General features: G+C 47.7%; 1 long non-coding RNA gene and 1 pseudogene across 1 annotated transcript; one reads left to right on the forward strand and one right to left on the reverse strand.

Moving 5' to 3' along the window:
- Positions 1-6,651: 6,651 nt before the first annotated feature.
- LOC144171496 (uncharacterized) lies at positions 6,652-8,240 on the forward strand. Its single transcript, XR_013322959.1, has 3 exons — positions 6,652-6,718; positions 7,542-7,710; positions 8,126-8,240. It is a non-coding gene; the product is annotated as an uncharacterized LOC144171496 (long non-coding RNA).
- A 390-nt stretch (positions 8,241-8,630) lies between these two features.
- On the reverse strand, positions 8,631-19,627 carry LOC144160487 (uncharacterized; annotated as a pseudogene).
- Positions 19,628-23,492: the final 3,865 nt, after the last annotated feature.

Here is a 23,492-nt window from a genome sequence, read left to right on the forward strand (position 1 = left end):
GGGGAATGTCCACGTCATCGAACCATATTGTAACGTAGTATTTTGGTTACATACTGCCGCTACTGTAGCATGAAGATCGGAAGGAAAAAGTAGAGACGTCGAAGAAGTTTTAAGGTTAACTTGTTTACTTTACTGATGACATTGGTTACATTTAGCACATACGAACTTGAAACAATTACACTTATTACATAGATGAAAAAGACAGTCAAAAGATTCAGAGTACTTAACGAAACATGGTTGGCGAGCGAAGGGCTCCCGGGGTCTGGCCCCGACAATCGGCAGCAAGCGGCTCTCCTGGTGTTGCTCTCCCTCAATCGCCAGAGGGGCCGCGTTATATTTGCTTTGGGGGGACGCATTGGGGGAAAAAGCGCATCCTAGCGTGTGCGGACCGGGTGGAAAAAGGCTAAGGCACACCCGCAGCCAATCAGGAAGACGCTTCTTAGCTCCAATCAGACATGTCCCCGCCAAAGTGAAAAGGACCAAAAACACAGACACAAGGTTCCGACTCGAAAACGCGCGCTTGGAGAATTACGGGCGTAGAGCAAGTAGTTAGACAAAACGCACTAAAGTAAACAGGGGAAAAGGGAAGGTCGTCGGAAGTACACAGCGGCCCGCGTAGGCGCGCAACGGGGGGTCGGAGACGCCAGTGCGTGCGGCAACAGAACCCGAGGCGAGGGTTCGCTTCCCCCAACAGCCGTCGTCTCCCGGTCGGCCGACGGGCAGACACACGCGCCGGAGTCGTTTCTCCGAAAAAAGGGCCAGGGCCCAGCCACGTCCGAAGCGCTTTTACACACAACACTTTGGAGGAAGAGCCCTGGCTGCGGGCACAGAACGCAAGAAACGAACGAACAACATCAAGAGACCTCGGCTTCGCGACAATATTGTCTCGTGCCAGAGTTTCAACACCACACGCAAGTCGATTTTGGAGGCCCCGTGAGAACGGTGGAATTTCAACTCGTCTACCAGCATGTGGTAAGTGACCTCGTCCTCTCGCCGACAGTCGGAAACGGAAAATCTTGACCACTTGAGACCGGAGTTTCCTTTCAGTAGACCCTTCTGTCGACAGGGTATGAAGGAAAGAAGCAGCCCGCAGCGTCCTGCGAACCGAGGGTACAAGCTGTCACTTGATAATGCCGCCGCCCCCGTTGGCGCCAGCGGTTCTTGCCGCCTCGGGCCTCTGGGTGACTCATCCACGTACACCTTGGTGGAGAGCTTGCGAGGAATTTTTTCCAGGCCCTTGTTGGCGATCTTTACGAGGCATTGCTTTCTTTGTCTGTAGGGGGAGAGAATTCAGCCGCCGGCAGACGGGCGTCTCAGTGGCGGGCGCCGTGTGCCCAGGCTTGGGCAATATCTGAAAATGAGTGCGCGCGCGCGCGCGCGCGCGTGCGTGTGTGTGTGTGTGTGTGTGTGTGTGTGCGTGTGTGTGTGTGTGTGTGTGTGTGTGCGCGCGTGCGTGCGTGCGTGCGTGTGTGTGTGTGTGTGTGTGTGTGTGTGTGTGTGTGCGTGCGTGTGTGTGTGTGTGTGTGTGTGTGTGTGTGTGTGTGTGTGTGTGTGTGTGTGTGTGTGTGCGTGCGTGCGTGCGGGGGGGAGGATGTAGAGCGAGCTGCGCGTAGACAAGGCGCGGTGATTCCGGCCGCAAGCCGATACTGCGAAAGCTTGCCGCTAAACGCACATAGACGAAACACGAGTCTCCGTGGCGTTCTATTACTACAAACGCTGAGCATACAAGCCGACCTCGAAGGCGGGGAAGGCGCCAACCTGTCGACCGTCTGTACATGTTTCAGCGGGGCAACGCCGATTCTCTCCGAATATCTCCGCTCAGATCCTCCACGCCGTCGCCATCTGTCGGAAGTAAAGCCAACGATAGTGATCTCTGATAATTAAGCCAAGGAAGACGGCACTTACGCAGATGGTTTGTTTGGATGGTTTAGCTTCATGTTTCGACGCTATGATGCCGAAAGTGAAGTGCAGCCAGAAATTCAGAGATGAATGGCTCAAAGACCCCATGCTAAGCAGCTGAATGGTTTGCAAGACCAAGAGTGACGGTACTAAGGTTGCCGAATGCAAATACTGCAGATGCGAACTTGGAAACAAGTACTCAGATCGCGGGAAGCACCGACTGACTGAGAAACACAAAACCGCCGCGGCGTGTGTTTCATCAACGCAGTCCCAGCTCAGCTCAGCCAGAATTCGCTTTTTTTCCCACGAGTCCGCATGAAACGATTATAAACCCTTTCCGCCGGGTTTACGAGAGTGGAGGGCGGCGGGCGGCCTGCACCCGGACTCACTTCAGAAACTCTGCCGCCCATCGTCGGGCCCTTTCGCCGGGAGACCGCGATCCAGTCAGCCATGTCCCGTTAAGTACCCTTGATCTATTGACTGTTTTTCTCATTTGTTGTCATAAGTGCACTCTTTCAAATTTGTACGTGTTAAGGATCAGTAAATGTCATCAGTAAAGTAAACAAGTTAACCTTAAAACTTCTTCAACGCCTCGACTGCTTCACTGCGATCAGCATGCTGCCGTAGCGGCAGATATTTGACCAAATTTCGTCGTTACAATCTAACGGAATCAAAAAGGTGAATCAAACCCAGCGCGCTCAAACTCAAAAACAAAATAAAAAAGCAAGAGAATTGCGCGCGTATCTGCTAGCTCACCTCGCTGCAAACGTCATCGGAAGACGGCAGGCTTCTGCCGCCTCTGCCACGTAAATGCCTCTCCGCTCTCCTTCGCCCGCCTCTCATACTCTTCCTCTCTCTTTCAATCCTCCCACGATAAACACCGGAGAAGTTTGCTGAAGTGAATTCAATTTTTCCGCGTTCCACCGTGGACGGAGTACATAAGGCCCTAGGGTCCTACATGGACGCCTCAGTACTCCTCCCGGCTCTCCGCTTCCCCCCGGCTAAACTAAACTGCCGCCGTGGGGGGGGGGGGGGGGGGGGGGGGGGCGTTCCTTAGGGTTTTAGCATTTAGCCTGTATATATTGTAAATATGTGTCCTTGTTAGTCCTGAATATATGTAGATATGTATCCTCCCCTCCTCTCTATCCTCCCTATCCTGTACAACTGTGTTCCCTATTCCCCCCCCCCACCAGCAGGCGTTCCGGCGTCCACCCTTAGGTGAGACAAACTACGCCTGCTGGTGGTCTTTCCTTTCCTTGCTAACAATAAATTCATTCATTCATTCATTCATTCATTCATTCATTCATTCATTCATTCATTCCACCGCTCTCGCCATCTACTGGAACATTTTGTTACTGTTAAACTTGGAACCCTGTCACGAGGTCCAGGCTCGCACGAGCACGTTTTGTATTTTTGAGTCAAAATGTTTTCGACGCGTATTTTGCATTTGCTATGGCAAATATCTACACAAATTTATTTTCAATTAAAAGAACACTGCGAACACGGAGCAAGATATAAACTGCGAATACCAGTCGTGCATTGATGTTTTGCCTCAAATATACCTAAAGTGTTTTTTTGCTCAATAATGTTACAAGTATGAAGTGGGTTTTCAGATTTGGTGGTTCGGAAAGTTTTGGCTATGGAGTTAAAACCCGACCTAACGAAGTCACCGAGAACCGCGACTTATTTCATTAAAACGCCTTTAGTCTCAGCCTCCCCTTTGTTTTTGCCAAGAAATAAAAAATCAAATAAAAAAAATCTAGAACTTCGTAAAATTGGGATTGTCTTTTACACGCAGTTCCTTCCATGAATCCGATGTCTAAAGGGAAACGCATCCCAGCAGCTACCATCGTAATTGCAGAGGCTGCGGCGCTCCCCTGCCGATAATTTGCATAATAAACCAGCCGGGGCTTGCCCTGAAGTCGCCGCGCTCCAGGAGATGCGCGAAACGCAACGCTTTTTGTTGTACCCCTTCCCCGATGAGCGGAATGTTCTTAGCTCTCATATACTCGAACCATGTAAACAGGGCTCCCTCCAACTTCTCGTGCTGGCTGGTCCTGAGGTTATTTTTCTTCGACGCAATTCCAGACGAAGTGGCACGAATGATGAAAGTGCTGAGTTTATCTCGTATAGCTCAGTAAAAACGAAGCGAGATAGGCTTCGTTCTTTTTGTTTCTGACGTGTCGCAATACTCTTCGTGGCGTTCTGAAGGAACAATTTCGAAATTCCACCTTTTTAAACGTGCCTCTTTCTCGAAATACTTCGTTAAATCGGGAATGGCGATGAATATGTTTCATTAAGTCGAGTTCAGAAAAACATTTAGTTTGATCGAGACTGTATATGTTTCTCGTTCAAGAATTCTGTCAACTTTTGGCCAGATGGCTGACTCGAGGACAGACAGACAGGCATTTGCACAGACAGACAGACCAACACTACAGACCAACACAGTAGCCAGAGAAAGACTATCGTCTATAAAAACAAGAAAATATATTGGTTGCGTGGGTTGGCGTGTTCTTTCAATGCCATCAAGGAAACGTAAAGTTGGGAAAACAAAGAAGCCACTTAAGAATGCTTACGCATTAGTAGACAATTCTTATAATTTCTGTATCCACAAAGCGAAATCCTCATAGTTTTCACAAGGGCGACATGGATTTGCTAAGTGCGTCCAGAAAATAGTCGTGTGATTTTCCATGAGTTTTTATTTAATACTTAAGTTTTAACCCGGTTACGAAATCGACGTCTTTAAATTGCTTGTTTCCGGGCTGCGGCACTGCAGAAGCTGGTAATAGGAATGCGAGGAGCCATAGTAACTCCATGACTAAGACGGTCGGACTACTACAGAGTTGCCAGCCATAGATATATTGATGTCAAAAAGGTACTTCGGTTAGTGTAGTGTTCACGTAGCGCGAGAGACATGCAACCGACACGTTTGGCGTTCAGTCTAGTGCCATGTTCACACTACGTTCGTGAGGCGCCGATATTTCGTAACATGCGTAAGTGGAAGCGCAACAAGCGGATGCCTCTAGTTCTAACTGCTAACGTAGTGCCTTTATTTTTCAGTCCCCCTTCCCCCTCCCACTCGGGCCCGTGCCCTCGTAATTCCTTCGTCTGGCGGGCCAGGCTCGCATCTCGCCGGCTGCCCGTCGTCGGCTCAGGTTTCCTCGTTCCTCAGCAGTGAACACACAGCACCTCTCTCCCCCACACAGGCTTCCCTTTTACAAGCGCTGGGCAGGCTTCACTGCGCGTCCCCTCCGTATCTTGTACCCTTGTCGGGCGGATGAGCTTTTCTGGCGGCGCATTTGTTCGTCTTGACCCGGTGCTCCTCCCACCTCACCTCTCCTTGCGTCTTGCGAGGCTCACAGGCTTTTCCCAGGCGCTGATTCATGCGACGAGTGTTGAACATCAGCTTCAGGGAATGGGGCTAAGTGGATGTTGTTCCTTCTCAGTTGGTCTGTATCTTGTCTCCACAACATAAGACCTGGGAGACTCTGCCTATGAACACACCGTTCCCGTCTTGTTTTGGTTTCTTATCCCCACCGATTCCCCCGGCTCTAAACCTCTGAGGGTCCGATCCTCGTGTCTTCTGTCATGGTTTCTCTTCTTCTGGGCTGCTCGGTGCCGTTCCCACTCTTGGAGCGCATGCATGTCGACCATTGCGGCGTCTAGCAACTGACTACACGCTGCCGGTATGGACGTTCGGAGACGCCGTCCCATTAACAACTCCGCGGGGCTAAAGCCATTTGCAAGTGGCGTGGCTCTGTACGCTTGGAGAGCAACATAACTGTCACATGTGGGCTCTTCTTTATGATCCGCACTGTTGCTTCAAAGAAGCCATCGCTTTGCGGAAGCCTGGTGCTTGATGTTACGTGTTCAAATCGCCATTCTTCCGCGAACTGGTGGAAAGCACGCTGTAAAAACTGGTCGTCACTTTTACGGCCAAGTGACCGTGATTTTTGACAGGAAGTCGACGTAAATGGTGAAGACTGTTGTTTCGCCGTCAACTCGATGGGAGAGGGGATAGAACAGGGAGCGAAAGGAAACAAACAAACTGATTTCGGTAATACAGCACTCTGATTGGCCGGCCCAGGCGGCTCTCGCAGTCGCCGGTGGGGCCATTTGCTTTTAGATGCAGAGCATCTGATTCACTCGCCTTGTCCCTCCGGCGTCGTCGTCGTTGTCGTCGTCGGCGTTGTCCACCCCCCCCCCCCCCCCCCCCCATTCTCCTCGCCGCGCCAGCTGCGCTCTCCGCCGCTCACCCCCTCTCCTCTCCGATAGCGAACACTCTCTCGGTAGGGGCATTGGATTGGATTGGATTGGATTGGATTTGGATTGGATTTGATTAAAGTGGATTGTGTTGGATTGTGTTGCGTCATAGCCGCGGCACGTTGCGTCATAGCCGCGGCAGACGCGCTGGGACCGGCGCATGTGCAGTACTCTCTCTTCCGCGGTTTCCTCTCCTTCGGACGCGCTGCGCATATAACCGGTGTGCCGTTCACCGGCGAAGCAACATCCACGCTTGGCTCAAACACCTAGAGTCCACGCCGCTTTACAAGTACGCCAACGTCGTAATCGACTGGGACCGGCTTACGCAGTCCCCTCAACGTTATGCGCGCTATAAAACGCGGTCCCTTCGCCGCTCCGCCTATGCGTCGCATCTACACAGGGGTTCCCGCGAGGGGAGGTGGGAGTTTTTTCTCTTGTTCGACGCCGGATTGTCGAAAAATGAACTGCGACCGAGCAAACGTCTATTTTCTGGTCTCCTTCAGCAAGCAGCCATGCGCACGGAGCTGCAGCAACAGAGCAAGTGCATCTGATAGTGGTAAGTGAACGATTTACCGCATCAAGAGATTTTCCCGCGCAAAAAAAGTAATAATAAATAAAATCTGTGAACACAATAATTGTGAAGCAAGTTCAAGTGTGCAGAGTATATTGGCTCGAATACTATGAGGGCCGTCGTGTCAGAAACTGGAACCGTGTTTCTGCATCTGTAGCTTGAACAGGGCAGCACGCTCGTCGGTGCGAGCGGTCGGCGAGGGATAACTGCGCCGTGAGAACGATGACCACCATCGTGCCGGCCGCTGCACGGCCTGGAGCTTTCACTTTTTCTAGCACTTTTAATTGCCCCCAAACAGGAAACGCGTTTGCGTTTTGATGAGTTTTGTCTCCAACTGACACAGTTTCGAAATGTCGACATGGGAAGAAATGGGCGGGAATAGACAGCGGCTGATTTCGACACCGCAGTAGGCGGGCGTTTCGTTAAGTGCGTGACGAGTATGTATTGTTGTAATATAATTTTGCGCGAAACAACGCTTTTGATCGTGCCCGCGCACCCGCCGAAACTCGGTAATAAGCAATGACTTGTCGCTTGTTCACGCCGCAGCACTGTTTCCGAAAGTTGGGGTGGGGAAGGGTAGGGGGCTGTCGACTCTTTCATCGGGTCGTGCAAAGGGCAGAAAGCGAGCAGACTAACGACTGCTTAAACTTGACGGGCCAAGAGCTTCTGGACACATCTAAACTCTGCGCGTCTTTTTTTCTCGTGCGTCGCCTTCTTGTGCAAAGTACGTATAACTGTTACTCGCGATCGTTGCATCGCTCCTTCAACTGCGACGGTACGTAAGTGCAGTAATTTTGTCACCATGCAGGCTCGAAGATGGGTGGACTCCAGCGGGTCTTCATAGCAGTCGACGGACACGACAGCATCACCACAACAATACTGTGAAGCAAGAAGTGTCACCCGTCATCGTGGATTCTTCATGTTCAACGTTTGTTACCGACACGGCCACCCTCACTCTGACGATTGAGTTTGCAAAGGTAAATGAGTGTGGAACAACTTCGTCTCGATAACGGTTAAAGTTTTATTAACTTTCTAATCGTTGCGGCCACGTACTAAAGAAAGCTACTGTGACTTTCTGGCAGCTTCCTTTGTTCTGTGGTTACACAGTGCGACGTGGCTTATTGAAATGTGGTTTTTATTTTTTATCTTTTTACGCCAGTTTTATGCACATACTACGTATACCAAACTTTTTCTATTTAACTTTTGCACAGCTAGTATTCTTGTAAAGATGCTGTTTCGATTGGATTAACATATTGTCATATTTGTTTGCATTGTCCACCACCTGCTTTTGTGTAGGTTGATCCCTTTTTGTTGTCTATTATATGTAATTTTGTCCAAATACCATTAATATCATGTTCACCTAATCACAATACCAACTGTTCTATTTTTCAGGTGCTGTGGTCCATGGCTTTTCAGAAAATCAACAGGAAAGCCACAAGTCTGCTGTGCATTCCTGCATCCATTCTGCTATGTACCATTCTGCAGCAATAAATACGTGAGCACTGAAGCTAATCGTCGTAGCATGTTTTATCAGTTACTGCCCACAGAATGTGAAAATTGGGCAGTTCAGCCGAAGACTACATTTTACTTACATTTGACGTCTAAATGACGGTTTGCTGTGAAACACTCAGGCCGTCATATTGACGGGTCATTAGTATTTCATATTGACAAGGACACGTCAAAATGACAGAATGAAAAAAACGTCAGCCCGTCATTTTGACGACAAATTTGTATTTCAGGATGACAAGTAAGACGTCAAAATGACTAAAAACGCCATTATTTTGTATTGACGACCACCCGTCAATTTGACAGCCAACCGCTTGGAAATAGAGCTGCCAGAACTTTTCCGTCATTTTGACCAAATTTCCGTCATTTTGACCAAACTTGGCCGTCACTTTTACGGCCAAGTGACCGTGATTTTTGACAGGAAGTCGACGTAAATGGTGAAGACTGTTGTTTCGCCGTCAACTAGATGGGAGAGGGGATAGAACAAGGAGTGAAAGGAAACAAACAAACTGATTTCGGTAATACAGCACTCTGATTGGCCGCCCCAGGCGGCTCTCGCAGTCGCCGGTGGGGCCTTTTGCTTTTTCTCTTGTTCGACGCCGGATTGTCGAAGAATGCTTCCTTCGTAGGGGACCCTTCCGAGAGGCACCGCTGCCTGTTGCTGGAGGGAGTGGGGGTCCTTCCAGGGACGCTTCCTTTGTCTCCCGTCTTGGCGGCCGCCGCCATCCGCGTGATCGGGGGAGGAGGAAGGAAGGGACATTTTCTTCTGTTTTCGGAAAGCGTCTGGGTTGCCCTCCTTTCCCATGTCGGGGGCTCACACATACTTCTTTGAAACTGCGACGGAGCAAACGTCTCTTTTCTGGTCTCCTTCAGCAAGCAGCCATGCGCGCGGAGCTGCAGCAACAGAGCAAGTGCATCTGATAGCGGTAAGTGAACGATTTACAGCATCAAGAGATTTTTCCTCGCAAAAAAAAAATAATAATAACTAAAATCTGCGAACGCAATAATTGTGAAGCAAGTTCAAGTGTGCAGAGTATATTGGCTCGAATACTATGAGGACCGTCGTGTCAGAAACTGGAACCGTGTTTCTGCATCTGTAGCTTGAACAGGGCAGCACGCTCGTCGGTGCGAGCGGTCGGCGAGGGAGAACTGCGCCGTGATATACGCCTCGAGATTCGCGATCGCTGCGCCGCCTGCCGGCGCTTCTCCGCGGCGTTTGCGGGATTAGCGCTGCGTGGCTGATAGGCGGCCATGCAGTGTTTTGGTTCTCTTTCGCATCTCTTTGCCTTTCCGCGCACTAAACAACTTGTTATGGTGGCGGCTGTAAGCTAACTGCACGTATAGGGCACTTAAAAAAAACAGCTGCGTCTTGGTAGAGCGCTCTAACGCCAACAAGAGCTACCCGCGGGGAGGCGGTTCTGCGCGCTTCTTGGCCGCTCTTGCGGGCGTCGGCGACATAGGTCGGCAAAACAGAAAGAACTCACTCAAACTCAATCACGATTTTTTTCATTCACGCTGTACTCAATCAAACTCAGTCTCAAAAAGTTCGTCTGTACACAAAATCACTCGTACTCACTCATCAAATACTCATTTGTAATCGTACTCACTTGTACTCAAACTCATTTGTCCTCACGAGTATTCATACTCAATCTGTACTCATGAGTACTCAATCTGTACTCATGAGTACTACTCATTTTTCACTCATGAGTACTACTCATTCTGCACTCATGAGTACTACTCATTCTGCACTCATGAGTACTACTCATTCTGCACTCATGAGTACTCAATCTGTACTCATGAGTACTCAATCTGTACTCATGAGTACTCAATCTGTATTACTCACGAATAATCAACTTATCTGCATTGTTAGCTAGGTCGTAGCTCGAATGAAAGACTAAGTAGAAAAAATAAATTGTTTAATTGATTAGAAAAACACAGGTTACATATAAATCAGGACCGAGGAAGAAAACGTCTGACGCGGTGCACTGTCGTTGGGCGACTTACTTCGCGAAGGCAAGTACTTGTGACAAAGCAAAACGGAACGTAAGCACTCGCGTTGCGTCTGGTGTCTCCTCTTGTTCTCAGGCCGGGTCGGGCTCAGGGGAGCTCGGGGGTTGTCGGTGCAGCCGTGGCCGTAAACTGCGTTTTTCTGCGTGCCTTCGGGTGGCAGCTTTTGTCGTCCGTTTTCTTGTTTGCACTACTGTTTGCATTACAGTACTCAGGAGTGCGTATAATCAAGAGTGCAAGCACTCGCAAAAACAGTATTCATGAGTATTGTACTCATGAGTGCTGTGTACTCATGAGTGATGTGTACTCATGAGTGCTGTGTACTCATGAGTACTCATACTCATTAGTACTCAAACTCATGAGTACTCATACTCATGAATATTGTACTCATGAGTACTCATACTCATGAGTAGTGTACTCATGAGTACTGTACTCACGAGTAGTGGACTTACCCCTATACTCACTCGTCATCGTACTCACTATTTTTTTCTGGGTGTGTGATCACTCATCATCGTACTCACTCGTGAGTTTGAGTACAAATGAGTACAAATGAGTGTACTCACGAGTGAGCACGCCGACCTATGGTCGGCGACGGCAGCAGCATATCACCGCTGTCACCTTCGAACACGTCAGCACAAGTTAATTCTATTTATTGTCGCCTCGTTTAGACCTCATATTGGCACTGTAAGAGGTTGGTTCGTTTTGCAGCGCAGACAACAAATGCGGCTTTGCTTCTATATACGTCGTAGAAAAATATGATTCGGGGATGTGATAACCCAATAGCTGACAAAAACTTGTGCCTTTTATGGGAATATAAGCCACGCGAAAATGTTAAGTACACTCAAAGGATGTGCAGTGTCAGATATGTGCCCGCTCATGCCTTATAGTAAGAACCAAGGTATATGTAATGAAACCACGGGAAAATGAATGGTCTGCAAGTCAGGAATAAATAGAATAGTCGCACGGGAATGAAAAAAAAAACCGAGTGCAGCTTATGAAATGCTAAAGACGTTTGTTTGAGCAAGGTAGTATTCACCAGACCAACTAGATGCGAAATACAGTGATATATCGCTAGACATGGGGGGGGGGTGAGGAGGAGGACGCTCAACTATCGTTGTTTACAAATGCGGAGCGAAATCAACGAAAGAACGTTTTAGTAATCACACACACAATTGCTGCGTTTTCACTTTTCGTTTGTTTTTCGCCTTCAACGAACGGCTGATCACTCGGCGGACGCATTTTTTGAAGAATACAGGGTAGGCAGTTCACAAGCGATACGAGGTGCCGTTGGAAGAGTTGATTGACTGATTTCAGGGTTCGCGCCGACGAAACGGAGACGATGAGTCATGCCGTAGTGGAGGGCTCCGGATTAATTTTGACCACCTGGAGATCCTTAACGTGCGCCGAAATCTCGTACACACGGGCTCGTTGGAAGAGTGTCGTATCTGATAAGGGTTCTGATTTCGGTTTATGCTAGATTCTGCAGTCTCACTGTGTCATATGACGATGTTTCGAAGAAGAGTTTGGTCGCGGACGTGGATTACTCCATAAACCCGTCTTCGTGCTTCTCGTGGAGGATAAATGTAACAGATGAATCTTTGCGAGCGCTCACCTCGGGACAAGACGACCCAACATTAAATTTGTCGTCGTGTGCTGACTCCGGAGTGTAATTTTGCATTATCCATCGTACTTCTTTGGTACCATGTTTGTGAAATTTATGCCGCATTGGCTTTTTCATGGTACTGATCAATATCTGCTATGTGATATTGGCAGGCGTAACTTGCGTGCTGTCAGGCATGAGTGCTCCGCTGGATTTTGTAAGTGCACAAAGTCGATTTACATCATAGTGTGTATGGCCGCAACATGACCATCGGAGGAAACACTGCTTACGGAGACACTGCCACTAAATTTCAGGGCAGCGGAATTGCAATCAACTGCATGCAAATGCTGGCTTCGGGACGCCGGCCTGTGACACACGCCCGGCGCTCTTATAGATCTCACAAAGATCGCGTCATAAACGTTTATACTCTCGTGAACACACCACACTTGCAAACACAGTGCCTGCTCCACGTTATTCGGTATTTCTAACGCGGACAAACGGTAAATCGCTGTCTTGAACGAGCCCCAAAAGCAACGGCGACAGGGGGGACCGAGCCGGGGACTCCCGCGCCTGCTTTCGAAACGGGCCGCTAGGGGGATTTCAGTGGCGCCCCTACAGGCAGCGCTCGAGGCGTATAGTGCCTGGAATATACTGTAGCCGTGAGAACGATGACCACCATCGCGCCGGCCGCTGCACGGCCTGGGGCTTTTACTTTTTCTAGCACTTTTAATTGCCCCCACACAGGAAACGCGTTTGCGTTTTGATGAGTTTTGTCTCCAACTGACACAGTTTCGAAATGTCGACATGGGAAGAAATGGGCGGGAATAGACAGCGGCTGATTTCGGCACCGCAGTAGGCGGGCGTATTGTTAAGTGCACGACGAGTATGTATTGTAATATAATTTTGCGCGAAACAACGCTTTTGATCGTGCCTGCGCACCCGCCGAAACTCGGTAATAAGCAATGACTTGTCGCTTGTTCACGCCGCAGCACTATTTCCGAAAGTTGGGGTGGAGAAGGGTAGGGGGCTGTCGACTCTTTCATCGGGTCGTGCAAAGGGTAGAAAGCGAGCAGACTAACGACTGCTTAAACTTTACGGGCCAAGAGCTTCTGGACACATGTAAACTCTGCGCGTCTTTTTTTCTCGTGCGTCGCCTTCTTGTGCAAAATAAACAAGTTAACATTTGAACATCTAAAACCTTTCGAGTGCTTCATCGCCGGACTCATCCTTCAACAGTAGCGGTGCTGGACCAAATTACGTCGTTACAATATAAATCGGAACTAACGGCTTGTGGTCAGTTTCAATGGTAAACTTTAAGCCAAGTGACATACTCCTTAAACTTCTCACATGCCCAGCTCTGCATGCCCAGGTCACAGCAAGGCCTTCTTTCTCAATCTGAGCGTACCTCTTTTCTGTCTCCGAGAGGCTACGGGATGCGTACGCTACTGGTCGATAGACCCCCTCTTTCTGCTTCTGTCGCATGCCTGCACCCATCCCGAACGATGAGGCATCAGCTGAAACTAGTGTCATGTTCTCTGGGTCAAATCTTTCAGACAGCTTTTTGTTCAACAGTTCGAAGATTTCCTGTTGGGCTGAGGCCCATACCACTCGCTTTTCGCGTTTATTTTATTTATTTATTTTATTTAAGCATACTGTTGGCCCGGAGGCCGTTACAGGGGTGGGGTTACAGCACAAATCGAAGAACAACAAGGAAATACATTAAACAGAGTGTATACAAACTATACATCCGTATTGTCACTATGAATTTGTATGTATGAATTTAACACCGCAGAAGCACAACAGAGCACACCTAACAGCAATATCTATAAGCAAACGAACACAACCATTTTGATAGAATTTTTTTTCACAATGCACTTCTTGCTTAGGACATCACTCGCTTCAATTTGTCCTCAAACTGTGTTAAGGAGTCACTCTGGATAACGGTTGTTGGTAGTGCGTTCCATTCTTTTATTGTTCGGGGGAAAAATGAATTGGCGTATGCATTAATGTGTAGTTGCGAGATCCGGAAAATTTGTTCATGTGTACGTCTTAGGGTTCTGCCTCATAGTGGTACTAAGTATTGAGAGGTGTCTATTTTAAAATGATTTTTCGAGAGTAAGAAAAGAAACCTTAGTCTAGCTAGGCGGCGTCGTTCGGCTAGGGAGGGTAAATTAAGTAACTGCAACATTTCAGTAACAGAATGGGTCCGAGAGTAACGAGACAAAATAAATCGCGCTGCTCTTCGTTGGACTCGTTCAAGCATATTGATTAATACCTGTGACACACGGCAACGCTAGATCTCCTTTAAACTAAACCTCTTTCGCCACGTCAAAAGACATTTTGTGAAAAGGAGTGGCGCTCCTGACAGACAGCAACCCCCGATCTCCTTTACGTAGTTGCTGTAACTGACACACCAATAAAGTGGCGCTAGCAGTTCTGTGGAAAAAGCATGCACAATAACAAAAATAAAGTGCAGCTAATAGACCTTTTTTATTATTTTAGAGAGGAGCTGTGCGTTTTTTTGTTGTCTAGAAAAAATGAATGGGTAATTTCACATATTTGTATTAAACAGCAACGATAGAGTGCTTTTTTTAGCCTATGTTCCGTGCCTAATCTGGCAACAGTGGGCAGATGTTTACAAAAATACATTACAATTGGGCTTGTTTGGTGCAATTTATTTCATTGCAGTTTTAACAATTTATGAAAGTATTATAAAATCGCATTTGGTCTCACTAAGTTCTGAGAAGCTTATGATTTGCTAGCGCCTGCTTACGAGGCTGCGCCGCTAGCTGCTCCTTTTCGTCCGGGAAAGGAGATAGGCGAACAGCCCTTACGGGAAATGCCCGTTTCGGTGAAGGAGATTCTCCTTTGTCGTGTGTCACCGAGGCGAACGCCGTTTCGGTAGCAGTCTTTCTCTGCGAAGGCCTTTTAGGTGCCCGTGTGTCAGGAGTATAACCCTGTTTCACAAGGATCCCATACGACACTAGCATATTCTAATGCCGGTCTGACCAAGTATAGATAGGCAGTTAATTTGGCGTCCTTCGAGGCGAGCTTAAGCTTCCTACGCAAAAATCGTAGTTTAATTTCTGCAGTCGAACAAATCTTTTTTACATGTTCCTTCCAACTAATATCACAAGCAATAGTTACTCCTAGGTATTTAAGGCTATTCACTGCGGCAAGTGTAGAGGATCCTAGGGTGTAGGTACGGGCAATAACATGCTTTCTTTTATTTGTTACTCAAAAAACAACAGTTTTTTCCTTATTGATTTTCATTTTTGAAGTTTCACACCAGCATTCTACAACCTTGAGGGCGTCATTAAGGATTTTTTAATCGTTTTCATTGTTAATTTCTTTGTAAAGCAGGCAATCGTCCGCAAAGAGTCGTACTTTAATGTCTTTGTTGATATTTTGGGCAATATCATTTATATAAACAAGAAATAGGACTGGTCCCAGCACAGACCCCTGCGGAACACCCGATGTGACGTCTAGTAATTCTGATTTGGAACCATCAATTTCTACGTACTGAGTTCTGCCTGCTAGGTATGCGCGAATCCATTGTGTGATATTGCAGTTTACACCAAAATATACCAACTTGTCAATTAGGTCTGAATGAGGTACTCTGTCGAAAGCTTTGGACATGTCAAGACAAATACAATCGATTTGCCGGCCGTTTGTCGTTCGAAGCCCTCGCAAAATCATCAATTGTTTCTACCAGTTGCGACACGGTCGACAGATTTTGCCTAAATCCGTGTTGATTGGAGTACAACAGTTTTTTGCCTTCTAAGTGGGTGTATATGGCCTTCTAGATGACATGCTCGAGTAGTTTACAGCATACGCAGGATAAGGAAATAGGGCGATAATTTTCAACTTTTTGCCGGTCTCCAGATTTGAAAATTGGGACAACCTTTGCCACTAACCAGTCATCTGGGACGCGTTTCTGTTCTAGTGATGCATTAAAGATAATCGTAAGATAGTGACCAATCCATTCCGAGTATCTACGTAAAAAAAATTCCCCCGCATTTCCCCGAGGGGGAGAATGTGAAAGTGCGAATGCACGGTTGTCGGCCCGCTTGCGGCGCTTGCGCTCGGCCCCCGCAGCCCACCGCCTCGCCGCCTTCTCTTCCATCTCTTCCATCGGGTTTGTAGTATCACGTGTACACCACGCAGTTATCAAGCCGCTATAACGCCGCTGAGTTGCCAACGCACGCCGCTGACGACGTAGTTTGAATGCGTTAAAGATATAAGGCGCGTTACTGACACCGATATCAGCGTCGCAGAGAGATTGCTTTCTACGTACTGTGGTACAAGCTCGACTACGTGATGTCATTCCAGACTATGTAGTTTCAACTTCTGAAATGCGATGTGTACGTGTGCGTGGGTTCTTGCGGGAAGTTGTGGATGCTTTTAGGATTTTAAGGGTTAGGTTTTCCTCGGAGTATCTGAGTAGTGTACCGCGAAAACGTTTGTACAAAGATATGATTGATGTGTGTCTGCCTGTTCCGGTTTATCGTCAGTTATATGCAGTGGGTTCAGGAAAAGATGTTCTAAAAAGAGTGAAACGAATGCCAGTACGTTCATCTGTTAAATCTTTCTTCTTTAAACTTCATAGCGGCACGCTTCCAGTAAAACCCTGGCTGCAGGAAAAAGGACTATATGTACACTCATGGACACTTAACTGCAGACTATGCCAAAAGCTGGAAACAATTGAGCACATCTTTCTGGACTGTTGGGATGCGGTGTTTCACTGGGACATCCTCCAACGAACCCTGAAAAAAGACTTACCATTAACGCCTTATGGCATTCGCTTTTTGCCCGTAAACAACGATGGAGGCGTGCCCTATGATATGTTCATGGCACTTAGTCTGCATTCTATGTGGAAAACTCGCATGGCGGTTCAAAATGCCGAAGAGGATGCTCGCACAGCGCGAGAGTACTTCATTGAAAGCGTTGCTTATATAAGAGAAGTTTATCGAGTGATGCCGGAAGAGCCTGAGTGGTTACCCATTCTGGATGTTCTAGCGCAATTTAAGATGTTTTAAGCCAATCCCTTCAGCCGATTGGTGGCTGGAGCTAGCAATTTGTGTACTGAACAGTGCGTGTTGTGTTGTCGCCAAGCAGGCAATAAAAAAAAAAAAAAAAAAAAGCGTCCGTGGCTTATTCGGTAGAGCGTCGGGCTGCGGCCCGCAAAGTCCTCGGATCGAAACCTGGCGCCGGATGCTGTTTCTTTTTTAAATATAGAGGAGCACTGCGGACGCCGCCGCCGCCGCCGCCGCCGCCGGTGGATGGTTTGGGGTCGCTTATAAAGTGCATTCGCACTTAAAAAGCATTTGGAATATCGTCAGGGCCACTCGATTTTTTTACGTTAATGTTTAGTAGGAGGGAAACGACGCCTTCGTACGTAATCTTTACGTCTGGCATATCCGAGGAATGAGGGCCAGACTTTTTATTGTGCGACTGATCACCGCACGATCGCGGAGAAAATACGGACTGAAAAAACGTGTTATAATGTGACGCTATCTTTCCTTGGTCATGCAGAACTGTTCCATTCATGATAATGCTGTGTGGTTGGTTCTCGGCCTGCGATAAGTGAAGCCAAAAACGGTGCGGGGAGGAGACCATAAAGTTGGACAAGGTATGGGTGTAGTATTTTTCTTTCGCAGTCTTAAGCTTGTTTCGTAACTGCCGCGACAACTCAGCTATTTTTTCACAGTTCCTTCTTTTCTGTCGTCTTTGGCGAGCGATCTGTCTCTTTATGTGAATTATTTCTCGAGTTACCCATGGGTTTTGTTTCTGTTTTCTTTGTTTCCGCAGTGGGACGAAACTTGAGATACAATACGAGACGATATCTTTAAACCGCAGCCACAAGTTATTGACGTCACTGTCTGCTTGGAAGCTGTCCAACATAAATGATAAGTAATCGATAATGCTTGTATCGTCAGCTCTGTCGTACTGGCGAACAAATATGGTCTTTTCCATGGCTCGGGCCGAAGAAAGACCAGTTTTAAGTTCAACGAAAATGAGTTTATGATCAGACAGCCCCTCCTGAATTGTTACTTCGTAATTTTCGAAACAAGCATCAAGAAAACTAAATCAAGCATAGACTGCGATGATCCGGCTATACGTGTGTTTTCACGAACGACTTGGCTTAAATCATTATTGAATGCAATATCAAGGAGAACTTCACAGGAAGCCTGTTCTTTCGCATCAGCTGTTAAATTGTTCCAGTCAATACCCCCAAGGTTAAAATCTCCCGCAAGAATCAGCTTACATTTTGAGACCTTAAGTTCTTCCAAGTGCTGTTGTAAATTTTCTAAATACGATATGTGCGCAGTTGGTGGCCTGTACAAGGCTGCAACAACAAATGACGTATTTTGGAACTTTATTTTGCACCAAACACTCTCGTGATTTGGAATTCCGGATATCAAAACGCACGGGAGGTTTTCTTTTACGATTATGGCTACGCCTCCTCCTCTCGATTCTCTATCATTGCGAAATATTTTGTAACCTGGGGGTATAATTTCAGTCTTGAATTTCAGGACGTAACCATGTTTCACTGACAGTGACAATATGTGGATCATAGCTAGCTAGCAAGTATTCTAGATCACCTACCTTATTCGTGAGGCTCCTAGCATTAAGGTTAATTAGTCGAAGGTCAGACGAGTTTAAATTGACATGGCTTCATTCCGAGTCTTCGGAAGACGGGGCATTATTGTTGCGCCTAATACGTACTCGGCCATTTTTTGAGTAATCCCAAACAAGTACGTCGCTGTTTATTAGTAATTTGTCATGATTCAGTTGAACTCGCTCACCGTCATCGCGTTCCTGTTTTGCCGAATTCCAGAGTAGCTTGCGTTTCGCTAGTGTTTCCTTGGAAAAATCATCGCCGATAGAAATGCCACTTCCTTTAAGTTTTTTGCAATTTTGGTACAGTTTCGATTTTTCTCTGCAGTCGAAAAGTCGCAAGATAACTGGTCTGGGTTTATTACTATTTTTTTTTTGCCAACCCTGTGGATTCGTTCTACCGTGGTCAATGTCACACCAAGTATTTCTTTGAAAACGTCGGTTAGGACTTTGGATTTAAGGTCGTCAGTGGATTCTTTTTCGTTTTCTGCGATTCCAAAGACCATGAGATTGTTTCGCCGACTTCGGTCCTCTAAATTTATCATTCTCTCTTGTTGCCTCAAAACGGTCTCGTTTAGTTCTTTAACTGTTTTTGTTAGCTTGGCCAAGACATCTGCTTGGTCTTTAACAATTTGAAGGGTCTTTTCCACTTGCCCCATCCGCTTTCCAAGGTCGTTTAGCTCTTCTCGAATTACCTTTTGCCCATCGCAAAGCTCCTTCAACATTGCATTAACGTCAGGTCCAGGGTTAAGCTCTACATCACCCGACAGCAAGAGGCACAGAGACGCAAACTCAGAAAACAGCCCACTCGGGCACGGCAGCACTACAACAAAACGGTTATCATTTCTATAACCATATTTGGAATAGTAACTGACCTGCTCGAGGAACAAAATGCCTTGATTAGACAGCATGATGGTTGCGGTGCTGCCGTGCCCACTGAAGCCGATTCCCGAAGGTGCCGACTTTATAGGCAGCTCCCAGGCAGCAGTCGTCTTTCCATGGCGTCCGGGTTCCAGGCTGTCGCAGGAGAGCGTTCCTATGCTGATATCGGCCGCACGAGCAGCCAATCCCAAGAAGCATAAATCCGGGGCTTGCGCTTGGCACGATGCGCAAAGCAGCAGTACCTGCTCGAGGAACAAAATGCCTTGATTAGACAGCATGACGGTTGCGGTGCTGCCGTGCCCACTGAAGCCGATTCCCAGCGTTCTTGGGGAGGGGATGGGGGTATTTTTGTCATTTTTGGGACAAACTTCATCAGGTAGTTTGCCATTCCCAGAAACCACCTCAGCTCCTCAGTGTTTGACGGGGATCTCATGTCGATAATAGCCTGCACTTTTGAAGGGTAAACATGAATTCTCTGGTTATCATCGATGTGTCCCAAGAACTTTACCCTTTGAACATTGAACTCGTACTTTTTAGGGTTCAACGCGACGCCATGTATATGTAATCTTTACTGGACCGCTCTGAGACAGGCACTGTGCTGTGCTTGCGTCCTGCCGTAGATCAAGATATCAGGTAGATCATCCACGTTACACACATCGCCTTCCTGGTTATCCAGTAACTATGACACCTTCCTTTGGAAAAATTCAGGTGCTGAACTGATTCCGAAAGGTAGCCTCTTGAACCGGTATCTGCCGAACGGTGTTATGAACGTGGTCATGCTTCGAGGCTTATCCGCAAGCTAGAACTGCCAACACCCTGAATTGGCGTCGACTTTATAGAAGTACTGAGCTTCACCGACATGCAGAGGGTGATCTTCTCGCTCCACAAACTTGTTCAGCTCAGTTAGGTCCACGCATATGCCTACATCTCAGTCAGGTTTCTAAACAATGACCATTTCAGAACACCATTGTGTAGGCTCCTCAACTGGCTCGATAACTTCATACTCAACCATGTCTTAAATTTTGCCTTGACCTTCGACATTAATAGTATTGGAACTTTTCGAGTAGTAGTCAACGCTAACGGCACAGCATCTTCTTAAAACCGGATCTTTTATGCGCGCTTAATTTTCCAAGACCGGAGAAGAGCTTGGGAAACTCACCTTCTGGGTTCAAATTTTCTGAATGGTGACTTGATCACGACGTTTTACAATGCCTAGTTTTTCGCTAGCTTTCCTCGACAGGAGAGGCATCTTAAGCCCATCCACGGCGTAGACATGTTCTCTTTCGACGACGTGTCGCAGTATGATGTCTTCCGTTATCATGCGGAAACAGGAAGTTCTCGCTCATTGGGTCCCTTCAAAACATTTTCTGGCTTCTGGAGATGCAGATACTTGAAATATCTCCGGTATGTTTTTAGAGTAATTACAGTCACATCAGCTCCAGTGTCAACTTTGAAGGTGACGGGCAACCCATTAATGTTCACAGTATCCATCCACTTGTCTTCGCAGCTGGATGACACGGCTCCGAGAAATGCGTCGTTGTTACCGACGACCTCGCGGACTGATGCTTTTCCTTTGCAGACAAGGGCGAACTGTCGTAAATGGCGGCACTTGTTGCACGTCGCTTTTTGTGCAGGGCACTTTCCTTTAGTGTTCTGCTAGTAGCTAAGAACATACACAATTGCTTCGGATTCAGGCGGCTTCCTATCTCGTGTTGCAGACCCCCTGCGATTTCTTGGAGGTACAGCTGCTTTACGAGCCTGGCCGACTCTATCCACGCTCCCTTCCTTGTGGCCGTGGAGCGTAGCAGCTTTTTTTTTTGCGACTTCAGACTGTCGCGCCATAGTGGTGGCCACTTGGAGGGTCAGCTCCGCGTTCAGCTGCACTCGTTCCGACAGCTTGCGGTCCCTGATTCCCACTACTAACTGGTCCCGGATCGTCTCGTCATGCAATTCTCTGAAACGTACAACTTGACCAGTCGGCGTAGCCCTGTGAGGAACTCTTCGACACCTTCTCCTTCCCGTTGTTCTCTTCTGAAGAATGTCGCTCTTTCGTGCACGATATTTTTTCGATCTACGATGTAGTTCTCGGGCACTGTAGTGTTCGCGTAGCGCGAAATACGTACAACCCACACGTTTGGCGTTCAGTGTAAGAGTGCCTTTATTTCTTCAGTTCTCCTCCCCAACTCGCGCCCTCGTAATGCCTTCGCCTGGCGGGCAAGGCCCGCATCTCGCGAGCTGCCCGCCGTGGGCCAAGGTTTCCCTTGCGTCTCAGCAGTAAACACACAGCACGGTTTGTAATGCTGTGCTGGCGAACGGAACACGTCACTTAATAAATGTCTGCAATACATAGACATGATTTGCTACAACCTCTGCCTTATGACAGAGCTTTCAGACAGTAAAGACCCATGGATATCAAGTTTCAGGTTTTCGGGATTTATTGAAAAATATTTGCGTATAAAAAGTGATAATATAATCATTAGCACAGAAAGAAGCTTGAGTGGTCAAACTACCGAAGAGGCTGGGGAATGAAATTCCCAGATCTGACCCGAATATGCAGCTATGGCGGCCGAAATGGCGAAGACGCTGGGTAGAACTAGCGGAGTCCTGTACCAAAGGATGCCGTTATAGAGGCAGGTACCTAAAACGGGTAGTTAGTATGTTGACCCCAAGTATTATCCAAAGGCTGCGATCCAACAGGAACCAGAACTTAGGCTACCGCCATTTAAAAATACTAGTAATTTTTAGTCATATGGGAAATAAAAGCTTCGTCATGGATTCGCCTGCTCTCGCGTAAAAGCTTGGGCTTGAATTTGACAATTTAAACTTAGTGAGACGATCCACCGCACTACTAAAAGCACGAACGGAAGGAGTTTCAGCATGCGAGAGTGGACCGGAAAACGACGAGCCCACAACTGACGAACGCCGCCGAGGCGTCGGTGCCGCACTGATGCAGATATCCGCGGCCTCGTCAGCTCCGCTATGACGAATGAACACAGACTGGCACATTTTCGTGCGCTTGCAGCTTTCTCAAACTCAACAGCGGCGGATTCAGTCGCTCCTGATGGTTTGGAAACGGTTACTGTTTGTCCAAGACGCCAACAGAGCGGTTAATAATTTCTGATAGGGCGGCGGACAGTGCGAACGCCTCCACAAAGGGCGCCCGCTTGTTTCCGTTGGCCCTCCCAAGTGGCGCTGCAAAGCGATCGCTTACTTAAAACAACACGTCAAATTCACGAGGAATTCATGACGTCGGGTCATGGAGTATACTTTCCTCCGTGCGCTAAGTCAACGCGGGCTCTGAGTGAACATGAGCTCTCCGCATACGAACGTCGTTCGAGAATTCTGCGTCAGTCCAGGGCGTTTGTTCGGCTGAAAGATTATATAGTTTTTAGTTTTCAAAGGAGCCAACGTCAGGTTGTGGACGCACCGAATACGACTAACAGAAATACGTCCCGGAACGTAAAAACTCGGAGTTTTTTTAGTCGTCGTGCTGCGCCTATACATTTTCAGGAGAAATTCCCACGGCACGGGACGCTTTTGCACAGCGGAAACGAGTTTGCCAATTATTTCCAGGCACACCATTTTGGCAGCCATCGCAGAGTGCTCGCAAAGCCTGCGACCGGCATAAATGGCGCAGGATCGGTAGGGTCGCAGGTGAATGGGGATTCACAAAGTCGGGGCCAGTGGCGAAACCTGGTTGGCCACTTCCGGTATTGTCGGACACTGCGAGAGTTTTTCTGCCTTAGCTTAGATCGACTGCGAACGACGTTTTCACCTACGCCGCGTATCGCGTTCTATTCCTGTCACTTGAATGCGAACGGGCAGCTAACGCACTGATAACTGTGTTTTTAGTATTCCCTTTTGACGTCACTGCTGACGTCGTCTAGAATAAAATTTGAAATGTACATTTCTCTCGCGTTTTTTAAAAATGTCTTCAGTAGCTGGAATGGGGTTGCGTGGATTGCTACAGGCTGGTTCTTTCGAAGGGAACAAGGTTGTATTTTGTATTCATGGCCCCTCCAGCATGTTTTCCGCAAGGACCACGTACTACCCGCCGCGGTGGCTCAGTGGCTAAGGCGTTACGCTGCTGAGCACGAGGACGCGGGTTCGATTCCCGGCCGCGGCGGCCGCTTTTCTGATGGA

This window comes from Haemaphysalis longicornis, unplaced genomic scaffold, assembly GCF_048455015.1.
Source record: "Haemaphysalis longicornis isolate Haplotype H1 unplaced genomic scaffold, Haemaphysalis longicornis Haplotype H1 scaffold_1, whole genome shotgun sequence".
NCBI classification, from domain to species: Eukaryota; Metazoa; Arthropoda; class Arachnida; order Ixodida; family Ixodidae; genus Haemaphysalis; species Haemaphysalis longicornis.